The sequence below is a fragment of the Myotis myotis genome, unplaced genomic scaffold (assembly GCF_014108235.1).
Source record: "Myotis myotis isolate mMyoMyo1 unplaced genomic scaffold, mMyoMyo1.p scaffold_m19_p_23, whole genome shotgun sequence".
Taxonomy (NCBI): domain Eukaryota; kingdom Metazoa; phylum Chordata; class Mammalia; order Chiroptera; family Vespertilionidae; genus Myotis; species Myotis myotis.
In genome coordinates, this window is record NW_023416328.1 from 3,953,384 (window position 1) to 3,977,270 (window position 23,887).

Here is a 23,887-nt window from a genome sequence, read left to right on the forward strand (position 1 = left end):
TGGATTTGAAGAGAACTTGAAATTTGGCAGATTTTAAAACTAAGCTCAAGCAAGCCTAATTGCTTCAACAGGCAATTCAACAGGCTTTCGATGGGCACTTTATAAACAGCATCTGATCCTAAGAGACGAAGGCATGGCAACGTAGCTGGAGATAGTAAAAAAAAAAAAAAATTTAGCCCTGGCCAGTTTTCTCAGTGGTTAGAGCATTGGCCCATAGACCGAAGGGTCGAGGGTTCAATTCCCAATCAAGGGCACATACCTTGGTTGTAGGTTCAATCCTCGCCCCAGTCAGGGCACAAGCAGAAGGCAACCAGTCAATGTGTCTCTCTCACATCAATGTCTGTCTCTCTCTCTCCCCCCCCCCCCCGACTCTCTCTTTAAAGATCAATGGAAAGAACATCCTCAGGTGAGGATTAAAAAGAAAAACAAAAATGTTTTTATCCTAATCCTGTATAATAAAGAGCTAATGTGCTAATTAGACTGAACAGCAGAACGACCGTCCAGAGGACCTTCCGGACGAAGCCGGGGCTGCGAGGGGCCGAGCCGCTTGCATGAATTTCGTGCACTGAGCTTCTAGTAGCTTAATAATATTAATAACAGTGTTCCAATCGATCCCTGATTCAGTGCTGAAAATCCATCAAGTGCTGAAAATCCGTCAACTAGACTTCTCTTAACTCCTAAAAGTACAAGGACCCATCACATCTATATAGAAAACAATGCCATATGTGCATCTTTTTAAAATAATAGTCATTTTCCCAAGGCTGGCTCCACGAAACCAAGTCCCTGAAATCAGGGAGCATTTATGCTGAAGGAGGAGATGGATAAACCTTGTAACAAAAATACAAACCAATGGCAGGGTATGCACGTGCCATCCTGTAAGCTGCTGAGGAAGAAATAGGAAGCCAGCCGAGGGCAGACACCGGGGTCCTCCCCAACCCGTCAGCCAATCACAAGTCGTTTTCAGCCACGCTGAGGGCTACATGGAAGTTTCACAGTAGAGACAGGTGGATCATGGCCACGAGATCTCAGAATCGTCCAGGTGTGCTGCACAGGGAGAGACCTGGAGGGAGTGTGTGTGCGTGTGTGTGTGTGTGTGTGTGTGTGTGTGTGTGAGCACCCATGTGTGTGTGCCTGCATGTCTGCCTAAAGACATTTAAAGATATTATCTAGCTTAACTGAAAGAAATCCTTGCAAAGAAACTGTGGACAGAAGATAATCCTAACAACGCAAAATGGGCAAACGTATTAGAGTGGTAATTATATTCCTACAATGGGCTTTATTTCACAAACAATGAAGGGCTTTAGAACGTTAGCGATGACATGCTTAACCACATTGCCTTAGTAAAAATGAGTATTTGATTATTAATAAATTGGGTGAGAGCAAAAGGTTCTTAATAACCATAATAGGTTTTTAAATGCTTATATACTGCTCATTTCAGCTCCACCTCACCCTTCCTTTTTTAATCATCTTTATGAAGGCATCATCTACATAACCTAAAATGTACCCATTGTAAGTGTGCGAGGGAATAGCAACTTGTAAATTTCCTGAGTTACGCAACCACCTCCACAGCCTACTCTTACAAGTCATCCTGCCCTTTCAGGGTCTTGTTTAATGCAAATTAGAATGTGTGTGTTATACTCGCTCTGAGCCATGTGTATGCAATCTCCAGGTAAATAAACGCAGACGCGTACAAGTGCAGACAAGCGGGGGATGTGTGCTTAAATATTTAATAATAGAGAAGCGTGGACTAAAAGATGGGGTGGCTTTAGGAACGCCATCACAACATCCCCTCCAGTCCACGTGCCCCCTCCTAGAAGCCACACTGTTCTCCGTTCCCTTATCTGCCTCTCCAGTGCTTTTGCTATCGTTATGGAAAACTCAAGGCCGCCTTCTGCACTCGGAGCTGCGGGCATGTGATCCCCGATAAAATCAGAGGGGCAGCAAACACACAGTCCTTGTAGAGACAAGTGTTCTGGCAATCACATCATCAGAGAGGAGGCCCCAGCAGAGTTCGTGCCTGGAGGCTAGACACGCAGACTTGAAGTTCAAGGAGATGACGCACCATCTCCAAGGTTGAACGACAGACGACAGATCAGCCTACATAACTAAGTACCCATCAGTAGTAACCTTAAATGTAAATGGATTCAGTGCTCCAATCCAAAGGCGCTGGGTAGATGAATGGATACAGAAACATGACCCAATTATATGCTGTCTACAAGACACCCACCTCAGGACAGAAGACACACACAGGATGAGAGTGAAGGGATGGAAAAAAAATTCCATGTAAATGGAAATAAAAAAAATGGGAAAAAAAAAGCCGGATAGCAATGCTCATACCTGACAAAATAGACTTCAAAATGAAGGCCATCACAGAGACAATAAAGGCACTACATAATACTAAAGGCATCGGTCCAACAAGAGGATATAACCCTGGCAAACATATATGCACCCAACAGAGGAGTACCTAAGTATACAGGACTTTGGGGGAGAGATCGACCGCAATACAGTCATTGTAATCGACTTTAACACGCCACTGACATCACTGGATAGATCTTCCAGACAAAAACTTAACAAGAAAACAGAGACTCTAAAGGACACACTGGATCAGATGGGTTTCATTGACATTTATAGAACATTTCACCCCAAAGCTGCAGCATATACATTCTTCTCAAGTGCATATGGGTCATTCTCAAAAACAGACCACATGTTAGGACACAAAACAAGTCTCTACAAGTTCAAGAAGACTGAAATCATACCAGGCACCATCTCAGACCACAATGGAACGAGATTAAAAACCAGCCACAGTAAAAACAAACCTCAAAAAACATTCAAACACATGGAGGCTAAATAGCATGTTATTAAACAATGAATCGGTTACCAATGAGATCAAGAGAAATCAAAAACTTCCTGGAAACAAATGAAAATGAACACACAACCATCCCAAACCTCTGGGACACAGCAAAAGCAGTCCTGAGCGGGAGGTTCATAGCACTACAGGCCCACCTCAAAAAGCAAGAAAAATTAACAATAAACTATTTAACCCTATAAAAGGGGGGAGTGGTGAAGGGGGGTTAGAAGAGGTCAATGGGGGGGGAAGGGGAACATATGTAATGCTTCCAACAGTAACAATTTTTAAAAAATTACAGCCCTAGCCGGTATTGCTCAGTGGATAGAGCATCGGCCTGCGGACTGAAGGGTCCTGGGTTCAATTCCTGTCAAGGGCACATGCCTGGGTTGCAAGCTTGACGCCCAGTAGGGGACGTGCAGGAGGCAGCCGATCAATAATTCTTTCATCATTAATGTTTGTATCTCTCTCTCTCCATCTCCATTCCTCTCTGAAATCAATAAAAATATATTTAAAAAATAAAGAACAGATCAGCATAACAGGCAGCTGAACATCAAGGGGTCCCATGAAGCAGCCGGAAAAAAAATGGCTCTGTCCTAAACATAGCAGGCACACTTCCTAAGCAATTGCTTTTATCTCAAAGATAGTGAGAATCAGGCCTTGCTTTTTTGGGGCTGGTTGGAACTCCGGCCAAACTGAGAGTCCGTCTCTCCCTAACCTAGTGTAATATGGCCTCATCTCCACCTTTTCTTATGAGAACTTGGCCCCTTAATTATTTTCCTTACCTGCTGGAGGAGAGTTTTGTTGTTGGTGATGGTGTATAATAAAAGCCTCAAGTAAAATAAAAAGGAAAGTTGAATATGGATAACTGAGTTGCTTACTATTGTGGGCTGATGTGTGGAACTCTGCCTAAATACGTGTATGTAAGTCAAGATTCAGCCCCAAGTCTAAGGGCATATTGCATCTTGCCTGCTCCTGAAACAGGCTTATGGTCACAAAGATTGAAATCAGAGTCCATTTTGCACCACAAAGAAGAAATAATAATCTCGGTTTCTTTTCCCATAAAGGACTTATATGCACAATTCATTCTGCAACCAACGGAACATAATACAAACCTTTTCAAATATGCTTTATGGAGCCGTAAATATCTTAAATGCATACTAAATGGGGCATTTAGACACTGCAGCTTGCCCTTTTCCCGGTTCGTTTTTATTGAGATACTACAAACCCATGAGTAGGCTGGGAGAGGGTGTCCCCAGAGAGGGGCCGGCACACCACGGGGATTGCGTAGAAAATACTGGAACTTCCATTCCGACTGACCTAATGCGCCCTTTGAATTCCCATTTTTGCGTCTGTTTAATAATACATGTAATATCGGTACCACCGCAAGGTGCATAATTTATAAGGGAAGGATGTACACTCACATTGGGTGTGCCTGCTCACTGGATGTATTATGAAAAAAAAAGAATGGGGGACATTTCAAAAGCGCTTGGCGCATTCAACCCTTTAATCGGCTGGAAATACAATACTAACCTGCGAACGCTAAGAAAAGATCAGTGTTTCCCCTCCAGGCAACGACTATTTTCAGAACCGCGTCTCTCCTTTCAGAAAGAAGTATCAGGGAATGAATACAATACCCACCAGACAAGCTGAAATAGGCAGGATGCTTGTTTTTAGGAGGGAAAAAAAATTGCAAGTGTGATGTAAAGAGGGTTTTCGGTAAACACTGCTGTCACCACCCCTAAAGGTTGGTTCTCTTGGGGACCCCGTTAAGCATTCATTTCAACAATGCTCTCATTTGTCTCAAGTTTATTCTAACATTTACGGACTGCATTATGGTGCTTCCTCCAGCTCATACATTTAATTTGCATTTTCAACAGCAGACACACAGGACTTCCTGTGCACATGCCCCGGTGAGGAGGCAAAGGTAGGAGAAAAAAAAAGATTTGCATCTCCTTTGAGAGCGGACTCACTCACAATTAGAGCCCGAATTCACACTCACAACATTAAAAGCAGCCCATGTAGCTGGTGATGGGAAGCCGTATTTAGCTGTGACATCATAAATAACACCCGGGGAATGGACGCGCTCAGGGGACCGCAGCACAAGGACAGGTCAATATGCAGAAATGACCATAAATATTCTTCAAGTGGCAATGCTGCCAGAAACGAAACGACTTTTCCTTTTTGGTGCTCCCGGGTCGCCGTAGTTCTTCTGCCCAGGGCTGCAGGTGCAAAACCTACAGGAGATAAGGTTGAGTTGGGCCCGATCTGTCACCAACCGGGCAAGTTCCTCTCCTGAATGACTCCCAGGGTTGGCTTTCCACTCCCAAGGTTGGATGCCGGTCAAGGGCACATGCCTGGGTTGCGGGCTGGATCCCCACTGGGGGGCGTGCAGGAGGCAGGCAATCAATGATTCTCTTTCATCATGGATGTTTCTATCCCTCTCTCCCTTCCTCTCTGAAATCAATAAAAACCTATTAAAAAAAAAAGTAAAAAAAAACCCAAAAGACACCTTTTGGATGACATTATAATTATCGGTGCATTAGAGTGGGAAACAGCACAGAAAAGTACAAAGGTTCGTTAGAAAGTCATGGGATTTAAATATCCTATGAAAGAAGTACCCATAATACCCAGAAGCAATTAGAAAGGAATAACACGAATATCTAATGCTGTGGAGAAAGCATTTGTCGTCAGAGATCTGCCATAGGGGCACCCAAAGCTCTCTATCCCGTCACCCTCCCCACCCCACCCCCAGCCCCCGCCCCAGTCTCTGTGCGCACATGTGCAACCCTGATTTCTACAGTTTGAAACTGGGGCTATTGAAGGTGAAAGTCAACAGCATCCTTCCTTCCGACCATAAAGAACCACGTTCGAAGCAGATGTTGATTTCAACCCTCCCAGGAGCTAAAACACCAGGTTTTTTTAAAAAAATATATTTTATTGATTTTTTTACAGAGAGGAAGGGAGAGAGGAGCCAGAAACATCGATGAGAGAGAAACATCGATCAGCTGCCTCCTGCACACACCCTCTACTGGGGATCTGCCCGCAACCCATGTACATGCCCTTGACCGGAATCGAACCTGGGACCTTTCAGTCCGCAGGCCGACGCTCTATCCACTGAGCCAAACCAGCTCTGGCCAGATTTTTTTGTTTGTTTTTAAGCTGCTGAAAAAAAAGTTCATTTACCACCCTGGGATGTTAATGGTTCTAATCATACGAATATGGCAAATAAATCAGATCTGTGACATAGAACCTCAAGGAACTTTCGTACTGCTCATGTTTTTTATGAGTTAAAAAAAAACCCACAACCTCATAAACAGTAACGAAGGAATAAAATAAAATACACAACACCCATTCTCCTAAGGAACGCAGAGTCCAGTAGGATGAGAGATAACAAAGCAATCAAAGTACAGGACAGTGTGAGCTGTGAGGTGTTTATGAATGAGACCGTCATGGAGCACACAGTAGGCACATTAACCTAGCACAGTAAGGGCCTAGACCAGTGGCTTGGCAAACCGCGGCTCGCGAGCCACATGCGGCTCTTTGGCCCCTTCAGTGTGGCTCTTCCACAAAATACCACGTGCGGGCGCGCACGTACAGTGCGATTGAAACTTCATGGCCCATGCGCAGAAGTTGGTATTTTGGGGTCCCCAAGAAGTTGTAAATATATGAGATTCGGATTTTAATGTCAGACCCCTCAAAAAAATCTCCCAATTGCCTTTCCCCTGGGTATCGTAGTTTTCTTGTCTTATTTCGATGGCAGGCAATTCTACCTAGTTAGGAGAGACGCTGGCTTCTACTTACAAGCTTAGATTGTAGGTTCAAAACTTTGGAATTAGAAAAGATTTAAGCTTTTTTTTTTTTTTTCACTTTCAGAGACAAGAAAACTAAACAAGAGACATGAATGGAAAAATTGTGGTTTATACATTTCTCGTCTCTGTGGCACCCAGTGCAGTGATCGGCTCTTAGTAGAGGCCTAATTAACATTTATTAAATGGAACTAAAGGCCAAATGGCTAATTAGGAGAGATACACGGCTAGAATCTAGATATTTTGACTCTCCAGGAAATACTTTTCAATGACAACTCAAAAGTTATGCCTTGCATATGCAAACTGAAAAAAAGAAACGATACTCAATGTCATTAATCATCAGGAAAATGCAAATCAAAACCACAATGACATACCACCAGACACCCGTTAGAATGGTCACTATGGGAAAAAAAAAAAAAAAAAAGTGCTGCCCCGCCACCGTGACTCAGTGGTTGAGCGTCAACCTATGAACGAGGAGGTCACAGTTCGATTCCAGGTCAGGGCACATGCCTGGGTAGCAGGCTCCATCCCCAGTGTGGGGCGTGAAGGAGGCAGCCGATCAATGATTCTCTGTCATCACTGATGTTTCTATTTCTCCCTCCTCTTCTCTTCCCCTCGAAATCAATGAAAAAATATATATTTGTTTAAAGTGTTGGTGCTTTGGAATCCTTGTGCAGTGTTGGTGGAGTGGAAATGCAAAATGGTGCAGTCACTATGGAAAACAGTATAATGGTTCCTCCAAAAAATCAAACATAGAATTACCCTATGTTTCAGCAATTCCACTTCCGGGTATACACCCCCCAAGAGAGTAAAAGCAGGGACTCACAGAGGTATCTGTGCACCCATGTCTGTCAATCAAACAGAAGTCCTCCAAGGGCCACTATTTTCAAATCATTTCCCAGAGCCATGCTTTGGAGGCCCTTATATACATATCAATGCACTGCTTTTCATTTGGATAGGAAACTTGCTAAACCTGACCCTGGGGACATTTCCTTCTGCTTCTCGCTCTATACATAACTGATCCCCATTCACACTGAATGATACAAGGGGGGTTCTCCCCCCCCCAAAAGATCATGTTTGTGCTAAAATTGTGGGGCTGTGCTGTCCCCTTTGCCGTCTTAGCCCCTTCATGCTGAATTCTATAAATATGCGTAAAAACCAAAATGTATTCTTCCAGAGGCCACTTTTCTCTTAATTTTATGACGGTTCCCTAAGCGATTTCACCTTGCAGAGCTCATGTGATTTAATACAAAGACCCTCACCAAGCTAATAAGAGGGAACACGCACAACTCTCGGTCTCCGTAGCGAGGTACAAATTCACTTCGATAAACTTCTTGTGAAGGTTATTCCATGGTGTTAGCTCTTCCGAGAGCCCAGTGATCTGCCTTCATGTACTTAGAGTATTTTAGAGAAAATCCACACAGAAATACATGGCCCACTGGCTCCAGGGCTAACTCCCAATACAAGCTCATGGGGTGAAATATGGAATTATTCCAGGTGAGGAACAGAATGTCTTGCCGTTTGCACAAGGTGACAATTGGGTTAATGCAAACTACAATGGCACTCCTAGGCTAGGAGATTTAGTGCAGAATGCTCACTATTCAGTGATATGTTTGTAGAGATATACGCACATCATAAAGGGAAATATAGACACACACACACATCAGAAAGGGAAATATAGACCACTAATCCCCATTAATGCCGCCATTAAAATTTAAATCTCCGATGCTGGACAGCCACCCGGAAAATGATTTATGATATAACTGTAAATGGAAAACACACAAACTATAAAATGGCACCTACGCTATGCTTACAGTTCTATGAAGTTCTGTGTAAGTATGGACTAGAACAGTGATGGCGAACCTATGACACGCGTGTCAGAGGTGACACGCGAACTCATTTTTTTGGTTGATTTTTCTTTATTAAATGGCATTTAAATATATAAAATAAGTATCAAAAATATAAGTCTTTGTTTTACGATGGTTGCAAAGATCAAAAAATTTCTCTATGTGACACGGCACCAGAGTTAACTTAGGGTTTTTCAAAATGCTGACAGGCCGAGCTCAAAAGGTTCGCCATCACTGGACTAGAATATAAGGAACATGGAAACACTTTTTTTTTTTCTTTTAAGTATATTTTTATTAATTTCAGAGGGAGGGAGGGAGAGAGAGGGAGAGAGAGAGAGGGACAGAAACATCAACGATGAGACAGAGTCATTGATAGGCTGCCTCCTGCACACTCCCCACTGGGGATCCAGCCCGTAACCCGGGCATGTGCCCTGACTGGACATCGAACCATGACCTGCTGGCTCATAGGTGGAAGATGCTCAACCACTGAGCAACACCGGCCGGGCTGGAAACACTTTTCACGGTCGTTTTTTCAAGGCAGGGAATATTTGATTTTTTCCTAAATGTTTTATTTCTGTTCCCTTTAACACTGACATCATGTGCTTGTGTAATAAATAGCCATAAAAAATAAAGGTAATGTGTGCAGTGGTATTTTCTGTTAGTGTATGTTTTCCTCCAGCAGGAAGGAAAAATCCCATCCAAGATGTTCTTGGATAAAACGAGGTTTCTGATGGCCAGCTCAGCTCCCCTGAGGCAGCTGCCTGAAGAGCCCTTACTGCCAAGGATCGGGAGGCTCAGTGGGAAGCGTGGCGCCATCAGCCTGAGTATGGGCTCTGGGCTTCCGGAGGTAATTCCCGAAGGAACTTCCCCCCCGTTTTCTACCGTCTCTCATGCCCTGCAGATCAGCTAGGGAAAGACTCGGAGAGATCCGAACTATCAGAGCAAATCTCCCCACTGAGCTAAAACACTGCCCGATGAAGCTTTTAAACATGAAGAATCATTAGGTTCTGTTAAGATAGGCAAGCATGACACCTTCTAGTTCATTAAGGCCAAAATGAAGGGTTTCAACCCTGGGACACACAGAGCAGCGGCTGGAACTCCAGAATTCAGAGACTTTCCTGGAATTTCGGTTGATATGGGTCTTGGGGACCATCTAGTGACTCTAGTCTTATGTCTGAACACCTTCACTGGGAACCTGGGCGGAGTAGGAATGTTAAAAGGAGACATTCCATGGCTTGGAATGCAACAGTAAGGGGGGGGGGGAGGTAAAACTCAACGGGGTGACCCCATACAAGCGACTCCACTTCTCAGAGCCTCAGTATTCCTTTCTATACAATGGGGATGAGTTTACCTAGCAGATTCCTGAGAGAAGCAGGCATGACTTAGCGATTTAGGATGTTGAGCGCATGCTGATAAAGCTAGACACACTGACCCGGGCTGGACGCTGGGGAGGAAACAGTTAATAAATATCTGAACACCAATCTGGGCCACACCTATGAGTTCACACTTTTTTTTTATGTCACATAAAGAGTTCATGATATTTAAAAACAATTCATCACGGGGGAGGGGGTGGGAGCGGCCAGGGGAGCTCTGGGGGGGTGGGGGGGGGGCGCGGAGGAGGGGGCGGGAAGGAGACTCATGTAACACTTTAAATAATAAAGAATTTAAATTTTTTTTAAAAATAGCTTTTGTGCCCGAAGATTCAGAAAAATGACGGGACATTTTGCTTATAACATTGTGCAAAGGTTTAAATGAGAAGCTGGGAAAAGCAAACAAGATGTGTGGCTGAATTATCAAAAAAAAATAAAAAAAAATAAAAAAAAAACCAAAGAATTCATCATGGACCGGCTCGGTTCTGCATGTTTCCCGGTTCAATGTTAGCACAGGGACCGTCTCTTATTCCTGGCTCGCCCTGCAAGTCTCCCCGCCAGCTCGGGAGATGTAAGAGAACGAAGGAAATGTCAGAGGAAGCTTACCTGTTTAGACAGGCCTAAACGGCTGCAGGCAGCTTCCACTGAAAACTCCCGCAAAGTTCAACACACAAAACTATGTCGGAGAAAGTGCACACACACACACAGCAGGGAAAGGGAAGGAGGAGCATGGAGGCGGCCAGGAGCGGGTCAAGGCTCCAGAGATGGAGAGACGTCTATGTTCCAGCAACAGACAAGAAGATTCCAGAAAAACATGGCCCTGTAGGCCAGGACGTGCAGACACATTTGACTGGACAGACTGTGTCACCAACGGACCACGTGGGAGGGTAAGCCGGCCTTCGGCACCTCTGGGCTCCAACTGTTTCCATCAGAAGGTTGAAGAGTTGACCCCAAAAGTCATTTTCAGACTACAAAGCTAATCTTCACCCAAGGATATTTTTCCATTGATTTTTAGAGAGAGAGGAAGGGTTGGGGGGGGGGGGGGAGAAACAGAGAAACATCGATGTGAGAGGGACACATCAAACTGCTTGCCTCCCATATGAACCCAGGATGGAGCCTGCAACCAAGGTATGTGCCCTTGACCGGACTCAAACCCGGGACCCTTCAGTCTGCAGTCTGATGCTCGATCCTCTGAGCCAAACTGGCTAGGGTGAATTTTGTAGATATAAAATATTTTGCATTGGGCACAACACTTCTATCTATATAAAAGGCTAATATGCAAAGTGTCCCCGCAGGAGTTTGACTGGGAGACCGAGAGTTCTATCGCTTGCTATGACGTGCACTGACCACGGGGGCAGCAGGGAACAAAGGCAGGCCCCGGCCGGCAGTCGGAAGTCCCTGATCGGCTCTGATCGCCAGACAGGCCTAGGGACCCTACCCATGCCCAAATTTCGTGCACCGGGCCTCTAGTATAACAATCCTGTTGGTTGTTGTCATTTAAGTAATGGTGTTCTTTTCTGATCTATTACCTAAGTCCGCAGACTCAACCCCACATCTTTCATAATGCTAAAAATAGTTCCCCAACCACCACCAAAAAAAGAAGAAGAATTACACAAGAATTATTTTTGTTTGTTTCTGGTTTGGTTTGGGGTTCTCTGTTTGCTTTTCTGCTTTATGCATCGTCACCTCGGTTGCCACTCAGACCTGAACATGGTCACGGCCACACAAATAGGTTGAATCCTTTCTTTTTAATTTTCCTGACCAGTTTGCAGACGAATATTCTCGTGAAAACTCCTGTTTATCAGCTGCCTTTCAATAGACAAAGTTGAAACAGGCTACCCTAAGCTTTCAGTTCCTCCAAAGCAACCACCCATTAATTATATATAGAAGAATAGGGTTAATCTACGATGAACATAAATGATAAGTGAGTGTTTCTAATAAAATACAAAACTGAAGAGGTTCGCCCTAACCGGTTTGGCTCAGTGGATGGAGCGTCGGCCTGCGGACTGAAGGGTCTCAGGTTCGATTCCCGTCAAGGGCATGTACCTTGGTTGCGGGCACATCCCCAGTGGGGGGTGTGCAGGAGGCAGCTGATCGACGTTTCTCTCTCATCGATGTTTCTAGCTCTCTATCCCTCTCCCTTCCTTTCTGTAAAAAAATCAATAAAATATATTTTTTAAAAAACGAAGATATTGGATAGCAACCATTTGACCGTGTGACAATGATATGGGCTCAGATTCTAAAAACCAGGCCCTGTCCAGGTAGCTCAATTGGTTAGAACGTCGTCCCCATGCAATGAGGTTGTGGGTTCAATCCCCAGTCAGGGCACATACATACAAGAAGCAACCAATGAGAGATCAACCAAAGGACTTGTCTGCATGCATATTAGCATAACCAACGGACACAGACACTGGGGCGGTGGGGGCTCGTGCTGGGGGGTGTGAGGGGCCGGTGAGGGGTTGATGGGGGAACAAAGGAGACATATGTGATACTTTAAACAATAAAAAAAGAAATTTAAAAAATACAACCAATGAACGCATCCATAGGTGGAACAACAAGTCTCTCTCTCTCTCTCTCTAAAATCAATCAATAAATTAAAAATGTTAATAATTCTGAAAAACAGCTTTCAACAAACCCCTTGCCAGGGCCCTGCCCAGGCCTGTGGTGTTTGCTTTTGCAAGTTGAGGGCTGTCACCCACACCCCAGCTGGGCAATCAAAGGCATGAAAGGCCAAAGGGAGTGGCCATTCCTCTCCACCCTCCGAAGAATGAGCGGAAGTCAACCTTCCCACCTTCCCTCGTCCCTCTGCTGCCAGGCCGGGCACAATGTCCATACGTCCCTCGTGACCTGCTTCTCCCCGCTCCTCGAGAATCCACAACATTCAATTGTTGATATTATTCAATTCATTGACTCGTTCAGTTGTCGTGTCAGCTGTCTTATTCACCCGGTTGATAGTCAATTATTCAAGGACCAACCCAAAGACGGGCTCCCCCGGATCTCTGTATGGCCAACCTCCTGCCTGGGCTGTAGACCCTTAGCCCAGCCAACTGTCCACCCAACACCAGGCATTTCAAACCTCCAATGTCCACAAGACTCATATTCCTCTCTGAAAACAGCCTCCTCTCGTCCTGAGTTGTGTTACTGGCACCAACCCAGGGGCCCAAGGCAGACTTTATCCCCGATGGTCCCTCTCTCTTCTCACCCCCCTCCACCTGGTCACCTCTCATCTCCCAAACCCTCCCACCCTCTGCTTCCTACTGCCTTCAGCCGAGCACTGTAACTTGCTCCTAAACTAAAACTCCTTTTTTAAAAAATATATATTTTTATTGATTTCAGGGAGAAGGGAGAGAGAGAGAGAGAGAGAAACATCAATGATGAGAGAGAATCATGGACCGGTTGCCTCCTGCACGCCCCCTGCTGGGGATGGAGCCCGCAACCCGGGCATGTGCCCTTGACCGGGAATCCAACCGTGACCTCCTGGTTCATAGTTCAGCACTCAACCACTGAGCCACACCGGCAGGGCTATGGTAACTTCTGAACTCCTCTCCCGCCACCGCATGGCCAGAATCAGGGCATCTAACCCAGTCACCCAAATCATTGCCCAGCAAGCAATTCCCTGTTGCTGTCAAGGGATCAAGTCTATCTGGTTACCACTGTGTTTGCTCTGGTGCCTAATAGTTAACACTCAGCACAGCGAGGCCAGCAACAAATGACCCCATGAATGAACGACTGAACGGACGAGACAGCTGGTGCTCCCAGAATTAAGCTCTGCCTCCGGCCATAAGCTCAGATTAATGTTTGTCTAAACATTTGTCAACTGAAGTAGAAGACACGGTCACCTGAGCTTCTCAGCCAAAGGCAAACCATCTCTGAACACACTCACATATATGCTGGTAGCCACAGCTGTATCCTCGTACTCAGGCTGCCTGACAGGATGGGGCTACTCTGTGATAAATGTACAGACTCGGGGGTGATAATTATTTCTTTCAGGAAAAAGCAAAACAAAAAATAATTCCTGAAAATGCAAGACACAGTTCTCCTAGGTTCTTTCAAAACACACCATCGCCACCCTGGCTGGTGTGGCTCAGTGGATAAAGCGCCGGCCTGCGGACTGAAGGGTCCCGGGTTCGATTCTGGTCAAGGGCACATGCCCTGTTCTGGGCTCGATCTCCAGTAGGGGGCATACAGGAGGCAGCCGATCCATGATTCTCTCTCATCATAGATGTTTCCCTCTCTCTCCCTCTCCCTTCCTCTCTGAAATCAATAACAATAAAAAATGTTTTAAGAAGACCTTAAAAACACACACACCTTCACCTTCAAGTCCCCTGTGCCGTGGGCAGGGGGTTGGCCTTTAGCGTGAAACCCCAGCGTTCTGAAACAAGGCCATGTCCATTGGCACCCACTGGGGAAACCCGGAAGCCCACAGTCACGCAGGGAGAGAGGCAACTCGCTGTTGTGCAACCAGCTGTACGCAATCGTGTCCGTTCCCTTGTGAAACTTTAAACATTTGCAGGAGGAGGAAATGACATAACACCCTTCCCCTCCAAGATTCTGGCAGCTCCTCCCTAAAGAAAAACGAGTGGCCCTCACCGGTTTGGCTCAGTGGATAGAGCGTCGGCCTGCGGACTGAAAGGTCCCGGGTTCGATTCCGGTCAAGGGCGTGTATAGGGTGTCCCAAAATTCACGCAAGATTTGAATTTTGCGTGAGCATTAACAACAACAAAAATAAAAGCCTAATTTTACTTGGTTTATTGAATCAGATTCTAATATCTGTTGCCCTTTGATTTCAACCCTTCAATTTGATAAGCATTACCAAGTACCAATGATGGCCCAGGAGCAGGGACCATGAAGACCAATGAAGACCACGGCTTTGTGTATGTGCCAGCAAAACCTGGAGGCCACTGACCCGATGTGCTATTCCATACATAACCCTAGACTGTATACTTTATGAATCCATAAAAAATTTACAATTTTTAATTATAAACCTGTGTTTTCTATCAAAATTACTTCTTGCGTGAATTTTGGGACACCCTATACCTTGGTTGCGGGCACATCCCCAGTGGGGGGGGTGCAGGAGGCAGCTGGTCGATGTTTCTCTCTCATCGATGTTTCTAGCTCTCTATCCCTCTCCCTTCTTCTCTGTAAAAATCAATAAAATCTATTTTAAAAAAGAAAAAGAAAAACGTGTGAACCCCAAGAGGTGAGCAAGGGCCTCTGCCAGCTCAGGACTGCCTTTCCCGTCAGCCCCTGGCCTGCCTTCCAGACCTCCCCCGAAATACCAACACAGGACAGGGACCTCCTGCAAGCTGCCCCTGGGGAGGCTGCAGGGGAGACCCCGGCTGCCTGCACTGGGTCCTTACAGCCTTGGCACCTGGGACACGCCCCTCCCGTCTCTGTGCCTCAGTTTCCTCAGGGTGAAATGGAGGTGATCAGAGCTCTGCCGGGTAGGACTGTGTTAATGATTAAAAGAGTTAATAATAATCAGCACACTGCCAGGCCAAGCCCAGTAAATGTCAGCGACAGGAATGTAAATGTAACTCTAGCACAATCATGACACATTAGCCCCATATTCATCTTCTTCCCTCCCTTTCCCTCTCCACGGGACAGGACGGGGTGGGGTGGGGGGGGTCATGCCCTCCCAGTTCTTTTAAACGCTAGGGGCGTTCCCATTCGTTAGCTCCAGAATCATCTGGAAGGAAGGCCTCTCATAGGTGGGGCTGTGACATACATTTCTAACCCGGTGACCTCGGGTGTGTGGGTGCTGCAGATTTGCAAGGCACATTGAGAAACACTAAGGGCCTCAGTGCATCCGTGGAGGGGGTGCGGGTGGGGGTGGCCCCAACCTCCAGGGCCCTCCACTTACCCGGGGCCTCTCTGCACACCCGGGGGCCCTCCACACACCCCACCCGGGGGCCCTCCACACACCCAGGGCCTCTCTGCACACCCGGGGCCCTTCACACACCCCACCCGGGGGCCCTCCACACACCCCACCCGGGGGCCCTTCACACACCGGAGGGTGCTCAGGGAAACCAGCTCCGTGAGCCCGGCTGGCATGGCTCAGTGGTTGAGCCTGGAGCTATGAACCTGGAGGTCAGGGCGCATGCCCCGGTTGCAGACTCCATCCCCAGTGGGGGAAGTGCAGGAGGCAGCTGACCCATGACTCTCTCTCATCATTGATGTTTCTCTCTCTCCCTCTCCTTCCCTCTATGAAATCAATAAAAATAAAATAAAATAAGATAAATAAAATAAAATAATAAAATAAAATAAAAAATAAAATAAATTAAATAAAATAATTAAATAAAATAAATAACTTAAATAAATAAATAAATAAATAAATAAATAAATAAAATAAAATAAATAAATAAAACAAATAAATAAATAAAATAAAATAAGAAACCAGCTCCGTGAGACCAGGAGCCCCCTGGCAATCGGACTGGCCTGCCTCAGTGCCCAGGACACAGAGAACCCTCCACAAATGGTGCCGGAAAGGATGAGATCTGAGAGCCCAAGGCACCCCTAGAGAACCAACCCCCTGGAGACCAGCCCAGGGGCCTCCATCTCAGACTGTTGGCTGGACTGGAAGTGCCCCACCCCCATGAGCCCAGGACCCCGGGTCCCTCCGCCCCAGCGAGCAGTCTCCTCCATGTGCCCTGGGCCCTGAGTCCTTTGCCTCCAGGTACCTGTCACTCTGGGAAGGGGATGGAGCGTGGCTTCTGCTTCTCCCAGCACAGGCTGTGGCCCGCCGCGTGCCCTGGGGGCAGGGGAAGCCAGCTGCAATCAGGAAGCCCTTGTTCGTAAGCATTTCTGGTAAATCGCCCACAAAGATTTCAGCAGAGACAGAGCCCTCTGGCGAACTGTCATCTCTCTTTCTCTTCCTAAAGAAGGATTCCTGCACCCTGTGCTCCAATGACAGCATCGTAACCAAGCCACCCACACCTTTTTTTTTTTTACTATATATATCTTTTAATTGATTTCAGAGAGGAAGGGAGAGGGAGAAAGAGAGAAACATCAACAATGAGAGAGAATCATTGATCGGCTGCCTCCTGCACATCCCCCCACTGGGATCGAGCCCACAACCCGGGCATGTACCCCGACCAGAATCGAACCCAAGACCCTGCACTCTGCAGACCAATGCTCTATCCTCCAAGCCAAACCAGCGAGGGCCCAACCACACCTTTATAAACACCTTCCAGGCAGGATTTTAAATGCTCCTAAACAGGAGTTCAAGGTGTGTTATCAAGGTCACGGTCAAAAGCAAGACCCAGGCAGAACAGCCTGTCTGATCCTCCCAACATAGGCATAAAAACTTGCTTCAACAAAAAACACTCTCTTCAACTCCTGCTCCTAATCGTATATAATAAAGAGCTAATATGCTAATTAGACGGAACACCAGAACGACCGTCCAGACGACCTTCCGGACCAAGCCAGGGCTGCGAGGGCAGAGCCCCTTGCATAAATTTCATGCACCGGGCCTCTAGTTTAAGTATAAAACCCCTCAATTTTTGTGTGCAATCAGCAATGATTATAAGGGAGGATTTAAGAAAGCAAGTGTTCTCCGGGTCAGGAGATATTAATTAAAATGCTAGGCACTATTTTCATGCTCATCCCATACAACAGAGTCATTTTAATTGGAAAATCACTTTTGGGGTGTACACACACATAAAGAAATTGTTAGCTGTTATAGATCTGGTACTCACAGACTAAATTAGGGATCTCAGGATTTCTTTCCAAATAAGTTGTAGCAGTCTACCTTTCCAGAGATAGATTTAAGGAAAAATGGATACATCTTTGCATATAAATATTAGCGATAGTTATCGATATCTGATTATAGATTTTTACATAAACACAACGTCCTTCCTAGGAGACACTGTTCTCTATTCACTTGGAAGCTATGGAACAAATCACGCTGAATTATGTAAAGTCAAGCTGATTTATATAATTTATATAAACTTACAACTTATATAAGTGTGTATAAATTATAATATATATAAATATATGATATAAAATCAAGCTGACTTATATATAGTATCTAAGAATTGCAAATGTATAGATATTATATAAATCAAGCTGAATTAGATAAAGCACATGAATAATATGAAAATTCGCTGTGACTTCAATGCATGATCCACAAGGATATATTAGGGCCTTAAAAATATGTTAAGGAAGACACAGAATAAATCTTATTAAAAACAGCTGTTCTTGCCCCAGACTGGTCATGGTTTTAACCTCACGAGTAGAATGAAAACAGTGCTCGTTTTATTCATGAAGTTACTTTAACTCCCAGCATGCCGACTGTTGGATGAATGTGAATTTAAATTCTCATTGCCGTGCAATCGTCCAGATGTGCCATCTCACAGCGGCATGGAAGAGAGAAAACGCATGGGTTCCACAGCCAGAAATATCCACAATGAATTCCCAGGTCTACCAGTTACCTGGAACCAAATGTCAGCTTCTTCCCTGCCTCAGTTTCCCTTCCATACAGGGGCAGTAATAATATCTGCCTTGCATATTTTATGCCAGGAGATAAAGGGCCTAGTGAGGGCCCTGGGCAAAGGGTTGATGCTTAAAACCTTATTTAAGGGTGGTTTGGGTCCTCCTTGTCACTTTAAATGCCAGGCCAGGCCGATGACCTTCTTAGCTCTACCTCCTTAGCTGTGCCTTTCAATGCTTCTGACCTTCCATTCTTGCGACATGGAAGCAAACGCTCAATGAACCCTTTCTAGGTCTCTCTAAACCTCCACCTGCCCGGAAGGAGTGTCCTGACCCTCCCTTGTGTCAACACCTGCGCACACCTGCCCTGCTGGCTCAGAGGTCCCCCCCCCCCGCCCCCCAACAGACGCACAACAAATATTTGCTCAATGGAGAGGCTGCTGACCCGGGTGGAAAATGGATGCGAGTGGAAGTCACACTCCACGGCCCTGTTTGCGACTCGGGGTGTCGCTGAGGCAGGTTTCCAAGCCGTCTGGTCCCTGGAAGTGCCCTCCGCAAAGGTCACCCCCGTGCGCGCTCTGGGGAGCCTCTGGGCGCAGGAGCCGGTCCGCAGGTTCGCACCCGCTTTGGAGAAACGCGACCATTTGTAAAAGCCACCTGCGCGCTATTTGCCTACCAAATGGCCAGCGCGCTGGCGAACTCGCAATTTCCCCAACTTCACCACCATCACTTTTTTTCTTTCTTTTTCTTTTCTAAAGTGACGGCGCATCGGAACCCCCGCAGCTGCCAGACGTTCTGCTTCGGTGGCGCCGAGCCCAGGTCTGCGGAGGGGACCAGAGAGGAATCTCCGGGTCCCCCCTGCCCCCCGGGCACCGCATCGGACCCCGCCCCAGTGAGGGGCTGACCTCTGTAGAGTGTCCCGACGGTGGAGGTGGCGGTGGCGACCCCGCAGCCCGCCCCGAGGTGTCCTATCCAACGCGGGCAGGTCCCCACCGCCGCGTGCGCGCCCGGCACCCGCGCCTCGGGGTCCCGCCCCCCGCGCTCCGCACCCTCAGGCCCTGAGCCAGCTACTCCCCGGCGGTAGCTCCTCCGAGTCCCCTCCCCGGTCCCCATGTCGGCGGAGAGGGGAAGCCCCCCCGCAGGAGGGAGCTGGCAGGGCCCCCCGCGCCCGCCCGCGCGCACCCAGGTGAGCCGCGCCCCGCGCCCCGCGCTCACCTGTCCGGGGTCCGAGGCCGATCCCGGCTGCGCTGGGGGCTCCGTGCGCCCCTCACGTGCGCGGGACCTGCGCCGCCGTCGCCTCCGACGCCCGGACGCAGCGGGGCGGGGGCATCGCCGGGGCCGCCCCACTTCCTCGGCCCCCGCAGGCAGCCCCGCCTTCGGAGGGAGGAGGCGGCGCGTCACCTGGCAGCCGCCCGCGGTCCCAGAGGAGGGCGCGCCCGCCTGCGCTCCGGCTGATGCCAGAAGCGCCATCGCTGGGCTCTGGGCGCTGGGCTGGGCGCAGAGGGAAGGGTGATGAGGGCCCTGTGGTCTGGGTTGGCTCCTTGGAGAAGGAAGGTGTGTCCAAAAGTATGGCCGTGACTGCGGGAGCGCAGGTCGCCGCGCTTTAGTTCAAAAGGCAGGCAAGGGGACAGGTGTGGTTTGCACACTTTAAGGCGCTTAGGAGTTTGCCTTCTCTGATCCTCATAGATCCGTGCCGCCATAGGTCCCTGAAGGGTCCATGGTGACATAGCAGCCTCCTTTTAAAAAAAAAAAATTATATATATAATTGATTTCAGAGAGGAAGGGAGAGGGAGAGGGATCAATGATGAGAGAGAATCACTGATTGGCTGCCTCCTGCACGCCCCACACTGGGGATGAGCCTGCAACCTGGACATGTGCTCTTGACTGGAATCGAACCAGGGACCCATCAGTCTGCAGGCGGACACTCTATGCACTGAGCCAAACCGGCTGGGGCTTGCAGGCTCCATTTTTACCACCATGACCCTGGCAAGAGGTACAAAGCCAGGCAGCCCCTAGAACTGGTGCTGCATGCGCACGTGGTATATGACATGGTCATATTTGATTTTCAGACATGAGTGAGGCAGTTCATAACACCCCTGGTTTCAGCGGAGGAAACTAAGGCCTCAGAAGCACGAAATAACCTGAATTAGGTTAGCAGCAGACTCAGAGCAACCTGAGGCCTATGACACATCTAGATTTTTCCACTGCTCCGGGAAAGGCCGCACCTCCTACCTTAAAGGTAACCCGGGGAAATGAAGGAAAGAACCCGGCTGGTGTAGCTCAAAGGATTGCGCGTCATCTCATGGACCAAGAGGTCCCAGGTTCGATTCCCCATCTGGGCACATGCCAGGGTGGTGGGCTCGGTCCCCAGTGTAGGGCGTGCAGGAGGCAGCCGATCCATGATTCTCTCTCATAGATATTTCTGTATCTCCTCCCTCTCTGAAATCAATAAAAATATATTTTAAAAAAAAGAATAAAGGAAAGAAGAGAATGAGCCTTAAGGAGAAACAGCAACCACACCTTTAAAGCTGACTAACAAGGGAATTAAAATAGTAAGTGAACCCACAATAAAAGCTTTTTCCTTTTAACTCCGCTGCTGGGCAGTTCCTGTTCTGTGGTCCCCGCAGCCCGACCGCAAGTCAACATTGACTAACAGCCTTTTTCGATCATCAGATGCTAAGGAAAGTGAAACATCTGCAGACACAGAACTCTAAGGCCAGGCCTCGTTCCCCTCGCCGTCACATAGCCTCAGCCCAGCTTTAAGCTAAGCCCAGCTTTTTTTGTTTTTAATCATCCAAACACAGTATCTGCCTCTTTCTAGTCTGTTTTTGCCAAGGAAGAGTGGAATAATGCTGTTGCTTTAACTAAGTCAACTTCCCTACAAAACCACAAGCTGCACTTAGAACAGCAGTGGGACTCGCGTGGTGATAAAATATTCACTGCTCTGATGTTACATTCGATTTCTTCATTGAAACAGGTTCTGGACCAGGTCTTATGTTATAGACACTGTCAATGATGTCATAATTGTTACTTTTAAAAAATAAAATCTGCTTTTTTAAAAATATTTTTTCATTGATTTCAGAGAGGAAGGGAGAGGGAGGAAGAGAGAAACATCAGTGATGAGAATCATTGACCGGCTGCCGGCACGCCTCCTACTGGGGATTGAGTCCACAATCCGGGCATGTGCCCTGACTGGGACTCGAAACAGTGACCTCCTGTTCATAGGTTGATGCTCAACCACTGAGCCACACAGGCCAGGCCAAAATCGGCATTTTTAACAGGTGGTCTTCTCTGCCTTGCCTTTTGAATTTTCCACTTCCTAACAGGTATTTGGCCTCTGAAAAACAACTCTATTGTCAATATGATGAGGGAAGTGGAGAGTTCTCACCCTCCATGCCTCTATTAGTGTCCTACCAGATACAACTGTTTTATGTCTTAGACAACACGTGCATGGCTGCATGGCAATCTAATAATTTTTTAAAAAATATCTTTGTATTGATCTCAGAGAGGAAGGGGGAGGGAGGAAGAGAGAGAGACAGAAACATCAATGATGAGAGAGAATCATGGATGGGCTGCCTCCTGCACACCCCCTACTGGAGATCGAACCGAAGCCTCCTGGTTCATAGGTCGGCCCTCAACCACTGACCCACACGAGCCAGGCACAATCTAATAATCCCACCCGTGTTTTGAGATCTGAAATGGCAGGGGTGCCTTCTATGGGTCCCACGTGTGCTCCCTGGCTGTCAGAGATGATGACACACATTCAGAAACCGCAGTGCAGGTATGCTAGCAATGTCACTGCGCATCAGCAGTTTATATAGGATGTGTTGCCATGGCTGTAGGCGCCTAGGATCTAGCGCATGCGTGCAAGGCAACTTCTCTAAGAGAGAGAAGAGCCTGTTTGCCAATGCTTAGAAGCCAGAGCTCCGACCCCTCTCTGGCCCCAGGAAAGCAGGAAGGGGTGCCTGTGTCACCCGGCCCGAGCTGGGCGTGAGTCGGTCCAGGCCAGAGCTCGGGGCGAATCTTGTGAGGATAAGTCTCTCCAACGCCCAAGAGAAAGGCTTCTGAGATCTGCTAACAAGGGCATGCGGCGTTGGCACCTGCATCCCTCACATTTTCCTCCATTGCTGCTGCTTGTCACTTCTGGGCCAATAAAAGCTAAATAGGAAAAACAAACAATCAAGCCCAGCTGGTGTGGCTCAGTGGGTTGAGCATCAACCTATGAACCAGAAGGTCATGGTTCGATTCCCGGTCAGGGCACGTGCCCGGGTTGCAGGCTCGATCCCCAGCAGGGGGCGTGCAGGAGGCAGCTGATCCATGATTCTCTCTCATCACTGATGTTTCTCTCTCTCCCTCTCCCTTCCTCTCTGAAATCAATAAAAATATATCTTTTTAAAAAAAAAAGAAAGAAAAACAACTGAGATATAAATATGTAGGTCTAGACCTCGCAGGGTGTGAGGCCAGTGGGGTGGTCCAGGTAACAGGGCGTCCATTGTTCCAATGGCAGATGGCGAGTGCGTGTTATCAGGAAACCTATGTGCTTGGTTCACGGCGTGGAGGAAGTGGCATGGCTTTTATTGTTGGTGCAAAGAGTTTTTGTTATTATCTTGGCATTTTCCCTGCCCTATACGCGTCATTATGGAAAGCACAGCCCCTTTTTATAGTAGCAGGTGTGGGGAGACTACATTTAGTGACTCAGTCCAAACCCAACTCAGCCACTTACTGGAACGAGCTGTGGGCTTTCTCGCAGGTGGCTGGTAGGGATTCAGGTTTTTTTTGTTTGTTTGGTTGGTTGGGTTTTTTTAATAAAGGAGTTGCCCTGACAGAAAAGGAGTCTTTCTTCCCAATTGTTTAGAAAGACGACTCAATATAGAGCCTTTCTTTGGCAACCAACACCAGCGTTTCATTGTCTTATTAATAATAACCTTATGTAGTAAGTTTTTTTGAGTGCCTAGACGTATATTGAATATTAGCTAATGAGCTGGAAATGTTCACAATTAGTAAGTTGTTTGATGTTACACTTTTATGGGCATCGGAGCTTTTATGGGTAAGAATTCCATGGTCAGGATGGACATCTGGTAATCGTTGCTTTTAAAAAGTTAAAATTAGTCCCAGCTGGTGTGGCTCAGTGGATAGAGCATCGGCCTGTGGACTGAAGGGTCCCGGGTTCAATTCTGATCAAGGGCACATGCCTTGATTGCAGGCTCTATCCCTGGCTGGTTGGAGTACATGCGGGAGGCAACCAATCGATGTGTGTCTCTCACAGCGATGTTTCTCTCTCTCTCTCTCTCTCTCTCTCTCTCTCTCTCTCTCTCTCTCTCTCTCTCCCTTCCTCTCTGAAATCAATAAAAAATAAAATAAATAAAGTCCTGGTGACTGTATTGAGATGATCCAGGCAGAGGTTTTCATTCTGCCCCGGAATGCAAAGCCAGGCCTCCCCTCACAGCAGCTGGAGGGTTTACAACCTCCGGGTTCTAATAACACCACCGACTTTGTTTCCGTCTCTGATTTGACTCCCGGATGCTCGGAGTGGCTGCCGCTGTCCCAGATCCAGGAATGCTTTTTGGTCCATTGTGTAACAGAGGT

General features: G+C 47.2%; 1 protein-coding gene across 7 annotated transcripts in view; it reads right to left on the bottom strand.

Moving 5' to 3' along the window:
- Positions 1-19,664, bottom strand: part of MCTP2 (multiple C2 and transmembrane domain containing 2) — a 130,287-nt gene extending 110,623 nt beyond the window's left edge. For all 7 annotated transcript variants that reach the window (XR_004975155.1, XR_004975156.1, XM_036355546.1 and 4 more), the window contains exon 1: positions 19,517-19,664. The gene's annotated coding sequence lies outside the window, so the exon portion shown is untranslated. The remainder of the gene's footprint in view (positions 1-19,516) is intronic.
- Between the last annotated feature and the right edge of the window lie 4,223 nt (positions 19,665-23,887).